This window comes from Monodon monoceros, unplaced genomic scaffold (genome assembly GCF_005190385.1).
Source record: "Monodon monoceros isolate NGI ecotype Baffin Bay Population unplaced genomic scaffold, NGI_Narwhal_1 Super_Scaffold_2, whole genome shotgun sequence".
In the NCBI taxonomy this organism is placed as follows: domain Eukaryota; kingdom Metazoa; phylum Chordata; class Mammalia; order Artiodactyla; family Monodontidae; genus Monodon; species Monodon monoceros.
In genome coordinates this window covers 70,608,097-70,620,647 of record NW_021703776.1, presented here as the reverse complement: position 1 = coordinate 70,620,647, position 12,551 = coordinate 70,608,097, and the positions used below count along the sequence as shown (strand labels likewise).

At 38.5% G+C, this 12,551-nt stretch overlaps 1 non-coding gene across 1 annotated transcript; it reads right to left on the bottom strand.

The window, feature by feature from the left end:
• Positions 1 to 11,816: 11,816 nt before the first annotated feature.
• Positions 11,817 to 11,953, bottom strand: LOC114902151. The gene has a single exon (XR_003795381.1). It is a non-coding gene; the product is annotated as a U4 spliceosomal RNA (small nuclear RNA).
• Positions 11,954 to 12,551: the final 598 nt, after the last annotated feature.

The following is a 12,551-nucleotide window of genomic DNA, read 5'->3' as shown; positions in this document are numbered from 1 at the left end:
TTTTTCAATAAATATATTTAAATGTTTTTTGGAAATTTGAAGCAATCTGAAAAAAACTTGCATATGAATTGTGTAGCCTGGAAATATTCAAAAACTAAGAAAAAGTTAGGTATGTCATGAATACCCAAGTTATATGTAGACACTACTCTATTTTATCATTTACTGCCATAAAACACATAAATCTATTACAAAAAATTAAAATTTATCAGAACTTACACACACCACACTTACAGACCATATACGGCACCATTCGCAGTTCAGAGAAATGTAAACGAACATAAAGGTGCAGAATTATGTCATAACTGCATAAAGTTAACTCTAGTGCATACTGTACTACTGTAATAATTTCATAGCCGCCTTCTGTTGCTATTGCAGCGAGCTCCTATTGCAAGTGTCTGCTTAAAACGCCATGTGATGCTTCTCATCTCCATGTGAGAAGTTCTCTCTTCAGTAAATTGTATATCACAGTAAAAATTGATCTCTTGCAGTTCGCAACTATTTTTCATAGTGTTTAGTGTAAACCTTGGATAGCACCACGAAACCATACAAAGTGCCACTAGTAATGCTTCAAGTATTCCCAAGGAGAAAAGTCACGACATGACAAGAAGACGTTGGATTGCTCTATATGTACCACAGACTGAGGTCTGCAGCTGCAGTTGCCCACCCTTTCAAGATAAGTGAATCCAGCATGAGGACCATTGTAAAAAAAAGAAAAGGAAATTCATGAAGATGTCACTGCAGCTATGCCAGTAGGTGCAAAATCTTTGCACTTTTGGTGAAATACTTTTTTCTCATATTGGAAATGCAGCTCTTATGTGGGTGCAGGATTGCTATAAGAAAATCATACCAATAAGACTCTAATATAATTTGAGAAAAAGCAAAGTTATTATACGACAACTCAAAGCAAAAAAAAAAAAGACTCTCAAGCTGAAGAATTTAATGCCAGGAAAGGATGGTTTGATAATTCTAGAAAGAGATTTGGCTTTAAAAATGTCAATATAACAGGAGAAGCAGCTTCTACCAATCAAGAGATCAGCAGAGGAGTTCCCAGATGCCATTAAGACAATCATTGTGGAGAAAGGGTATCTGCCTGAACAGGTTTTTAATGTAGACTAAAGTGCCCTACTCTGGGGGAAAATACCACAAAAGACATTTACTTATTAGTGAGGAAGAGAAGTGAACAGCAGGATTTAAGGCAGGAAGGGATAGGCTAAATCTACAGTTCTGTGCAAATGCAGTTGGGTTTGTGATCAGGACTGCCCTCATCTATAAAGCTGCTGACCTCTGAGCCTTGAACGGAAAAGATCAATACCAGCTGCCAGTCTTTTGCTTGTGCAACAAGGGTTCTGGACAATGAGAACCCTTTTTCTGGATTGGTTCCATTGATGCTTTGTCCCTAAAGTCAGCAAGTACCTTGCCAGTAAGGGGCTGCCTTTTAACGTTGTTTTGATACTAGACAATGTCCCTGGCCACCCAGAACCACATGAGTTCAACACCGAAGGCACTCAAGTGGTCTACTTGTCCCCCAACACGTCTCTAGTTCAGCCTCTATGTCATGGGGTCATAAGGACCTTTAAAGCTCATTACACATGGTACACTATGTAAAGGATTGTCAACACTATGGAAGAGAACCAGATAGAGAGAACACCATGAAGGTCTGGAAGGATTACACCATTGAAGGTGCCATTGTTGTTACAGAAAAAGCCGTCAAAGCCACCAAGCCCAAAACAATAAATTCCTGCTGGAGAAAACTGTGTCCAGTCCAGACGTTGTGCATGACTTCAAAGGATCTAGGACAGAACCAATCAAAGAAACCATGAAAGAGATTGTGGATATGGCCAAAAAGATGGAGGAATTGAAGAGTAAACAGACACCACGCCAGAGGAATTCACAGAAGACAACCTGATGGAGATGAGTGCTTCTGAACCAGTGCCACACGAAGAAGAAGATGGAGAAAGCAGTGCCAGAAAACAAACTGACGTTAGACAATCGGGCAAAAGGGCTCCTATTATTCAAGACTGCTTTTGACTTCTCTTATGACATGTACCCCTCTATGATACTGGTACTGAAATTAAAGCTGGAGGTGGAAGAAGGATTGATATTATAGAAAAACATATTTAGAGGAATTAAAAAGCAATAAAGTCAGACAGAAATCATGACGTACTTCCATAAAGTAACACTGAGTGCGCCTGCCTCTCCCTCCTCTGCTTCCACCTCTTCCACCTCCGTCACCCCTGAGACAACGAGACCAACCCCTCTTCTTCCTCCTCCTCCTCAGCCTACTCGATGTGAAGATGATAAAGAACTCTTGATGCCACTTCCACTTAATGAATAGTAAACAGCCATCATGCCATACAGTTAATAAACTTATCTACTGTGTATGTGTGTGAGCATCTGCATGTGGAAACCTAATAACTGCACAGCAAGAAGCGTATGAGATGTTTTTATGTCATTATTATTATTGCCTAAGCATTCATCATGTAGAACATTGTGTGCAAGACTTGTATGCCTATCCTTATATAGGCATAAGGTGAGCGATATTTAATAAAAATGTGTTAGTTTTCTTATTTTATAACTTTGATTGCAAAGAATTACATTATAGTACACTATGCCTCTCATAGAGAAATTGCCTATCAGCTTATCATCACAGGTAAGTGGGTTTTTTAATGCAACAATGTTTCCAATACTGTTTTATGCATATGACCATAATACGGTATGCCATAAAAATTTTATAACGATTCATTCACTAGTGTATAGGCTAGGCTACTGAGAAGCGATTGTATTGATTATACTAGGCACTATAAAGCAATCATTTCTGCTTCTTTGTTATCAATGCATGATACACAGGTAAGATTCAAATACAAATAAGTTCAGAGGTCAACGACCCAGATTCAGTATGTCACTTCAAGATGTCAGAGACTCAGGCTCCTTCTATCCTGTTGCTCTACCATGACCTACATTGCCCAGATAATCTCATGTCCAGGGTGACTGTGCCAGTTCTGGCCATCATGTCCACATTCCTGCCAGCCAGAAGGTGGAAAAGGAAGAACATACCTTCTCTCAATAAGAAAACATCTTAGAAGTTGGACATACCACTTTCCCTTTCATTCCATCTATCAGAACCTAAATGTACTAGATCACTCCTGGATAACAAAGGCAGGAAAATGTAATTTTTATTTTTTGGATAGCATCTGCTCAGGTAAAAAAAATCACAAATTGTATCACTATAGAAAAAGGGAAGAAGGGATATCAAGAAATAATACATAGTTTCTTCCTCAGAGGTTAAAATTCTACTGCAGTAGGTTAGGCTATATTTAGTAAGGAAATTGACAAATGAGATTGCCAGTAAGAGTTTCTGGGTATGCATAGAGAAAGTTCATCTTTCTTGCTGATTTTCACACTACTACTAGCTCAGGATGATATTTTCAAATATTCTTGTGTTAACTATAGCTGGAAACTGTTAGCCCCCAAAATAGCAATTTCACTTTCAAGGAATAGGAAATGAAAGGGAAAGCATCGGAGTTTAGGTGACGATAATATCTTCTCAAATTTGGATTTATTTGCTTTGTTTTCTTGCTTCTCATCCATGAGCCAAAATGATAAATATGTGAGGTACATTTCCTAGATTCTCTTTTCAATGCCAAGTTTAATGTTAACTTTAATGGATTCTGTTAAAAGCATCTCTTTGACTCTCTGGAAGCATGTTGGGGAGACCCTGGTCTGGAGACCTAATTGCAGCAAGTCTCAAATGGGGATAACAGAAGCCAAAGACCAAGCTGAGGGTATTTAAGGTGATTCATCTTCTAAGATAATGGCAGCCAAGAATGGGAGCAATTGGCTGCCACCAGAACCCAATTTTGAGCAAATAAGTTACCATGTGTGAGAAAGATTTAGGTGTAGAACCATACAGGACCAGGTACACTGATACTGTTATCAGTTAATTATAAGCTCAAAACGTTTGGTTCCTACCACAAAAAAAGAGTCTCATAGGACAAGTAGCACCTTAAAATTCAACATAAATCCATTTCCTTGAACATTTTTAGGTTTTTAAGTAATTTTTTTTAAAGTACGAAGAGGAGTAGTAGAGAAATCAGGCAGAGAGCACTTGAACCAAGTGTATGGAGTTAACATCAGCAGTAATGGGGCAGATTGATATCAACGTTCCCCAAAGAACACAATCACTGCTATGGCATTATTGGCCAGAAAAACAAGTAAATGGTAATCTAGATCTGATCATGAAAAACATCAGTTTTATTCAAATATCTAGCCACATATAGTGCCCATATTCTGTAATCTCTAATAGTGTATTTAAGTCATTAATCTTGAGTATTATAGAGGTTCTGTCTCTCCTAATTACTCTTCTTTTTCAGGAAGTTGTGAGTTATTCTGGGCCATTAATGCCATCCTGTTTGACATGGATTTTCTTTTTTTTCTTTTTTTTTTTTTTTGCGTTACGCAGGCCTCTCACTGCTGTGGCCTCTCCCATTGTGGAGCACAGGCTCCGGACACGCAGGCTCAGCGGCCATGGCTCACGGGCCCAGCTGCTCCGCGGCATGTGGGATCTTCCCAGACCGGGGCACGAGCCCGAGTCCCCTGCATCGGCAGGCGGACTCTCAACCACTGCGCCACCAGGGAAGCCCGACATGGATTTTCTTAATCCTTGTCTACCCAGAGCTGATGGAGCATCCAGATGAGACCTAAAGACTACACGATCTCCTTCACTGAAATCCCAGGACCCCACACAGGAATCTTGGATAACAACACGTTCCCAAGTTGATCTGACGCAAAGGGAACATTTTTGGTAGTTTTAGGTCATTCATTAGCAGTAAAGAATTGCTCAAGGCATATTAGAAGTCTGAATGGAGAAAATGGAGAGAAGGCTCTGGGATAAAGGGCAGAAGTGTTCTGAAGATCACTTGACTGTCATAGAAAGAGAAAGAAAAAAAGTAGTTGAAATCAAACTTGTTAACAGCAGAGAAACAGAAGCAAACATTAGCACGTTCTAAGACCACAGCATTTCAGGAGGAAAAGAGAACACTGCCCGCAACCCAGGACACGACATTTACCTGAGAACCTTACATTTCTTATTTTTCCTTCACTGGGTTTCCTCCTCAGGTGAGATAAGGTGGAGAAGTCACAAATGCATCTTGAGAACATGACTTTAAAGGCTTCAGCACAGACCCTTCGCTGCTCTCACACCCACGGGAAGAAGGAACTTGAAATACCCTCTTCCCTGTTGTCTCAGGAGAAATTCAGAAACAATGAGCTCCTACATGAAGATTAAACTTTGAGTTTCTTCTTCACTGTCTCCAGGGGCCCTCTCTTCCCACAGATGCCCCCAAATTCTGCTACAGCCTGGATAATGTGGGCAACACTGTCCTGCCCGTACCAGACCCACGTAGAGCAGACTCTGTTACCTCTGCTTGGACTAGGGGCTTGACTCAACTCTCCTAATATACTCGTGACCCCTCACCCTTAACCGTGGCCTCACCTTAGAATCACCTGGAGCACTTAATTAAAACAACATTGGTGTTCCCACCCAGACAAATTGACAGAATCTGTGGGGGAGGGCACAGGTGACAAGAGTTCTTAAAACTCCACATGTGATCCTCATTGGGAGCCTGGGCTGAGAGTCACTTATCTAAGCCTTGCTTCTCAAGCTTTAATGTGCATAAAAATCACTTGGATGGATGTTAACTAGATTCGATGTGGTGATCATTTCACAATATAAACACATATGGAATCATTATGTTGTATGCCTGAAATTAATATGATGTTATATGTCAATTAAATCTCAATAAAAAATTACTTGGACATAAAAAAAAGAAAGGAAGGAAGGAAAGGAGAAAGAGAAAAGAAAAATACGAAAAGGAGAATTAGTCAGGATCTAGTCCTTCCTAGAGTTCTTAACACTAGGCCAGAATGTGACCTGGAATGTTTGAAAAATATGACTCTTCTTAGAAGGAAAAATCAATGAAAATAACACTTAGAAGAGATTTTAAGTACACATTATTTTTTTTCTCTGCTCAAGGTCTAGGTTACAATTGAAGGAGAGGAGCTAATATTTAAATTTTTTTAATTTAAAAAATAAAAATGAATTTGATTATTACGAGGATAAAAGACATCTTAAATGATAAAAGGATGTTCTAGGCAGTAGTAGCTGCCCTGCTTGCGGAATTTTCTAGAGCAGGAACAGAGACAGAAACACGGGGATAGGGCATTCAGCTAGGCTCTTGGTAGGAGTTTTACAGCAGATAAAAAACCCATTTAAGATCACTAATGATTCCCTTAAGTATTGAATGAAGATCCAACTTAACATGTACAGTGATGACATAAATAGAATGTGTTTTAAAAGCCAAGAAATTTCCATAGAATCCAATCATTTAGGTGAGATATTATTGATTGAATGTTTTAATATATATCTCACCACAAATTTCAGTTGAAAAACTTTACAGTACTGTCCCTTCATGTCCAGATGTCTCCAATTGCACTGATGTGCAGTGTGCCACTGAGACTCATGCATTTTTCATCCAGATGTTTTAATTGCATGCAGACGCCATCGCTGACTATTAACAATGATGATTCAAGAGAGGTATTACTTTTCATTGTGAAGGTCAGATTTAGTTTTTTTTAATCTCCTTTCATTTTGGTCTCATTTCATTTTATTCTGTATTACCTTATGACAGGAAAACGAAACAAAAGGAAAAGGAAGTTTACACACATTTTATTTTAAGTTACAGTTTATATGAGCATCAGACATGAGTGTTTTATTTAATTCTTCAGGTTGATACCTTTCTGGTTTCCTGAAATATAATACCCATTAATCCCTGTTTGCAGACACCTTGAAATATTTATTGAATAATACAATACAGGTTCTAAAACATAATCTTCTTTTATGAATACTGGCACAATTTCACCCAGCTCTGTGGAAGATTTAAGAAAAATGGCAGGGCAAGATCAGACATTGTTTACATCTCACCTCCAGCAAGATATAACTTTACTCTTGGCTGACCTTTAAGCAAAAGCAATGGTTATGTAACCAAGTAAGCTAAAAACTAAACAGGAAAAGTCACAGAGCCGGGAATGAACTACAAACTTACACTATTTGTTGAACTGAGATTTTTATCATGTTCCTCAAAGAAACACTAAAGTTTCCCAAATGGAAAAATGTGACCAATATTTTATCTTTGCTATCTGAATGTATACATAAATATTTCAGTATTTAAAGGAAGTTATTTAGGAGTCTACTATAAAATGCATTGTAGTATTTTATATAATGTTAAGCAGTATCATTCATTGCCTGAATAAATGAATTGTATTCTATCTTCACATACATACCGGTTATAATTAATGTTCATGTTATATTGTTCCTAAAACATACATTCTAAGATTGTTCTTTTGTTTGTTTGTTTGTTTGTTTGTTTTTGCGGTACACGGGCCTCTACTGTTGTGGCCTCTCCCTTTGTGGAGCACAGGCTCCAGACGCGCAGGCTCAGCGGCCATGGCTCACGCGCCCAGCCGCTCTGTGGCATGTGAGATCTTCCCGGACCGGGGCCGAACCCATATCCCCTGCATCGGCAGGTGGACTCTCAACCACTGTGCCACCAGGGAAGCCCTAAGATTGTTCTTAAACAGATTTATCTTTGGAAAGTTTTAAGTATAGCCTTATCCAGGGGCAGAAGAAAAACTTCTTAAAGTCGTTTTTTAGCTTTATCATTTGCAGCATATAATAAAGTTAATAGTGACTATAGGGCTTCTCTGGTGGTGCAGTGGTTGAGAGTCCGCCTACCGATGCAGGGGACACGGGTTTGTGCCCCGGTCCGGGAAGATCCCACATGCCGTGGAGCGGCTGGGCCCCGTGAGCCAAGGCCGCTGAGCCTGCGCGTCCAGAGCCTGTGCTCCGCAATGGGAGAGGCCACAACAGTGAGATGTCTGCGTACTGCAAAAAAAAAAAAAAAAAAAAGTGACTACATTTTATGTTCAATAGGAAAAAAAAACAATTCTTGCCAAGGAGGGGAAAACAAAAAACAAAACAGAAGAAATGGCACAACCTGGAAATACTCTAAGATTCTGAAAGATCTTGGTTTTAGTAGTACATAAATATCTTTAGCAAATTATAGCTTCTTTTTGATGTCTCCATAATCAGAGTATGTTTAAATTTTTGCCAAAATTGAACAGTTATCTAGTATATTTTATATTTCATATGCAGTTGAATCTTTAATATATCTGTTAGTACTTTAAAAAATCTTTTAAACAAGGAAGCTATAATGTGAATTGTTATTGAAGAAATATGAAAAGAAAGCTGAAGAGTCAGAAGCAAAATCGCATTGAAAATGTATGACTTGAATAATATATTGGGTGCTGTGCATTTGCAGATGAGCAGGACACATTGCTTATAGTCTAGTGGATGAGACACAGAAAAGAAATAAACAGTTAAAGTACAGTGGGATGAGCAGTATAACAGGAAAAGTCATATCCTAGTACCTTGCAGGGGCACTTAAATGAGCCTTGGTAGAGGAAGGGTCATTGGAAGAAAATTTCTTGCCTGAGTAGGAGCAAAAATGAGCCAAAAGGAATATAAGCCCTCATAACAATAAACATAACTTGGTAAGACTATCATCATGGACATCAGAAGGTGAAGGGTGAGGCTGAGGAAGAAAGCAAGTCTGGAAGAGCCCTGTAACTATGTAAGGAGCTTAAAACTTCTAAAAGAATAAAAAGAAATAAACCAACAACCACACCAAAGGGTTTTAAACTGGGGGCTGACATAATTGTGTCAACTCTTTGGGGTGGTCTTTCTGGTTGCCTTTGGAGAATGAATGGAAAGAAGGAAGACTAAAATCTAGGAGAAGAGTCAAGGTTGGGAGCTGTCTTAGTCAGGGTTCTCCAGAAAAACGGAACCAACAGGATATAAAGATTTACATAAAAGGAGATTAATTATAGGAACCAGTTCACAGGGATATGGAGGCTGAGAAGTCCCACAGTCTGCTCCCTGCAAGCTGAAGAACCAGGAAAGCTGGTGCTCTAATAATTCAGTTCAATTCCAAAGGCCTGAGAACCCAAGGTAGAGAGGGGTGGGCTGCTTACTAGCGTTAAGTCCCGGAGACTAAAGGCCCAAGAACTTGGGGCTTCGATGTCTGAGGGCAGGCAAAGATGGAGGTCCCAGCTCAAGAAAAGAGAGAACTCGCCCTTGTTTCACCTTTTTTATTCTATTCAGGCCCTTAACAGATTGGATGATGCACCCCACATTGGTGAGGGTGAATCTCTTTACTCAGTCTACTGAATGAAATGCTAATCTCTTCCAGAGACATCCTCACAGACACACCCAGAAATAATGTTTTAAAAGCTATCTGGGATCCCTTAGCCCAGTCAAGTTGACATAAAATAAACCATCATAGGAGCCCATGTGCATTAATCCGGGTGAGAGGTTGCAACAGCACTGGGGAAGGAGAGAAGATGGAGTTCCGAGCTTTAGAGGAGGTATTGGATTGAATGTACTCAGTGAGGGAAAGCAAAATAGCCATGGAATTCAGTGAAATAGGACCATGGAAAGAGGACGAGGTATAGGGAAAGATGATGATGAATGCAGTTTTAGATCTGCTGTCCATCTTTTGAAGAGCCTGGATGTGCATGTCAAATAAGCAACTGGATACATGGGGAAATCTGGATAGGCATTATGGAGTTTTGACACATAAATGAGGCAAAAAATTGACATCTTTTCCAAATACAGTTGACCCTTGAACGAAGCAGGGGTCAGGGGTGCCAACACTTCCTGCAGTTGAAAATCCAAATATAACTTACAGTCATTCTCCATATCCATCGTTCTGTATCCCTGGATTCAACCATCCCTGGATCATGTAGTACTGTAATACTTACTATTGAAGAATCCCATTCGTAAGTGAACCAGCACTATTCAAACCCATGTTTTTCAAGGGTCAACTGTATATATGTGCAACTCAAAGAATGTCACTATCTAAATGCATTACATAGAATTTTTTACTAAAGCAATAATATTCCAATCAGGAAAATAAACAATGATGTGACCATAATACCTTTTTGGGAGAAGAATTGGAAGAGTATCAATGAAATGTTAAAAAAAAACAAACAAACATAATAAGATTAGGCTGAGGATGAAATATGTAACTAGGTCCAGAATTTGTCCTTTATTAGAGACACAAGGCTTAGCAACTGTTTTGATGTTGCTCTTGTGTTTTATTTTTTTGTTTTTGTTTCTGGAGTCAATTGGTCTTGGTAAGATCACTCAGCTTTTACAACATTGTAAGGCAATTTGTATTAAAAACCAGCTGTAACTATTTCCCACGGAGGAAAGATCCATAAATTACAGCTCAGGTTATTTGTCAGTTATGTAGTTTAAAAATTCTTTGGCAGATAGGATTAAATTGTGAGAATTGATCCTGAACTCCAGCTGAGGGGCTTGTGAAATTATAAAGATAATATGTTCACTACAGCATCCCCTGCTGCCCAATTTAAAGGTGCTGGGTAGGAGGTCAGTGGAAAGGGAAGGCAGCTGGATGGCACTATTTGAAATATTTTAAATACATGTTTTGTGAGAGACTAACATATTACGTAAAGGAATAATAATTATTATTTTTTTGCTAAGCAGAATCTTCATCCAATCATTTGATTTATGAATGGGAGATTTCACTAAGAGTCTTGGGTTTTCCAGTCAATCCAGTTTTTAGCAGAGCATTTTTTCCATGCTATAATTTTTAATGCCTTGTCTAGTTTTCTTTTTCAAATGACTAATAAGAAAGGCTTTATTTTCTCCCTACTTTTTCCTCAACAAAGTATTCTGTGGCCTAATAATTCTCACATAGACAAACTTGCTTACAACTTTCTGCAGGGATACTTAATCACTTTATGAGCATATTTGCTGCTCAGAAGCAGTGCTGAATCTCTTATTTTTAGATCCCAAGGTTGTTACCCTGTAAGTCAGCTGGGTGAATCAAAACAAAATAAAAAACATGACATCTCTGGGTTTTTCTTTGGAACAGCCAGGTATCCTGAAATCAGATGGTTAATTACACACAAAAGCCACCATTGCTTGATTGATTTGTTCAAGAAGGATTTTAGGTATATACAAAGATACAGTGTAGCAAAATAAAAATAATAGCCAACTTGTAGGAAGAATGGAAGGAAAAGAACATGAAGGAGGAAAGAAAGAAGGAACCAGGAATGAGGGCAAGACACAAGATACACGAGGTGGTATCTACTTGCAAAGGATGAACTTAAAATGTGCTCTAAGCTTGAGCCATCAAGGAGAAAACTGTATTTAATTACAAAATTGACAGTATCTATGGGGAAGAAATGAAGCATTAGTAAAGAAGTCTGTCAAGTTTTGATTTGCAATCTGGGAGGAAGAGAGGGGATCCTTTTAAAAGGAACGAACAACAAGCTCCCATCGTTACAGGAGACATAGCAAGGACTTACTCTCACTGTGTCTAATGATGTCCCTCAGAGAGCAGCTGACATATCGCCTGTGTTGTAAGAGGAGCCTCAGGAGTGGGAGAGAATTAGGTGTTGGATTACCAATAATGACTCCCAGGCTGGAAAGTTAAGAGCCCCAAGTATATCATTACAGTTTGTTATTTATTGAAAAATAGAAGGTAATAAAATAAATAGTACGGTGCACAATATTTCTATGTTGTGATTTGTTTTAGAGCTTAACAAGCAGGAAGGGCCAGTTAAAAATCCCTGAAATTCACCTGTGGCAGACTGGAAAGAACACTGGATTGAAGTGAAAGCCTGAGTTTGAGCTCCAGCTTCCCTAACTTTTTTCTTTTTTTTTAATTCAGTCTCTGTAGAGACTCTCAAACATTGCCAAGGCTGACTGTATGTCACATCCTTTCAGCGTTAGAGAAAAGTTTTCAATTAGCAATAATTGCACCTCGGATAAACCTCATCGGCTAAGATAGAGCCACTGTGCAAAGCTGAGCTTCACTAACTTCTGTCTGATTTTGCTGGGACAGGTCATGGATGTTCCTACTGAGACCCAGATTTCACGCCTGTAAAAAGGAGTTAATAATACCTATTCAGAAGGTTTTTCTAAAGATTAAGCAAAATATTGCGTATAAACAGCTTTTCACTACATTATCTGAAATACTCATTTCTTTATATTATCTACAAATCTTTTAACTATTTTTTCAAGTATATTGAAAATTATTCTATAACTGCTCCACATGACAATTTATCTTTATGTGAATTCACAAATAGTTACATACATAGAGACCTACTGAAAGATATTTTAATTATTATAATAATAATGCTCACAGTTATTTGAGTTCCTAGAATACGAACATCAAGCTAGTAAATGCTTGATGTGTTTCACCCTCTGCAACCTGAAAACAATGTTTATAAAGCAAGGGTTATTATTCTACCCATTTTATAAGTTATGAAGTTAAAGAGATAAAGTTACTGAGCTGCGGTTAGAAATGGAAGTTTGTTAAAGGAGAAGAGGGCAAAACTAAAAGACATTGTATGATGGAGGGGAGAAAAAAGAAAGATTTAAATACAGAAAATGTCTGTTACAC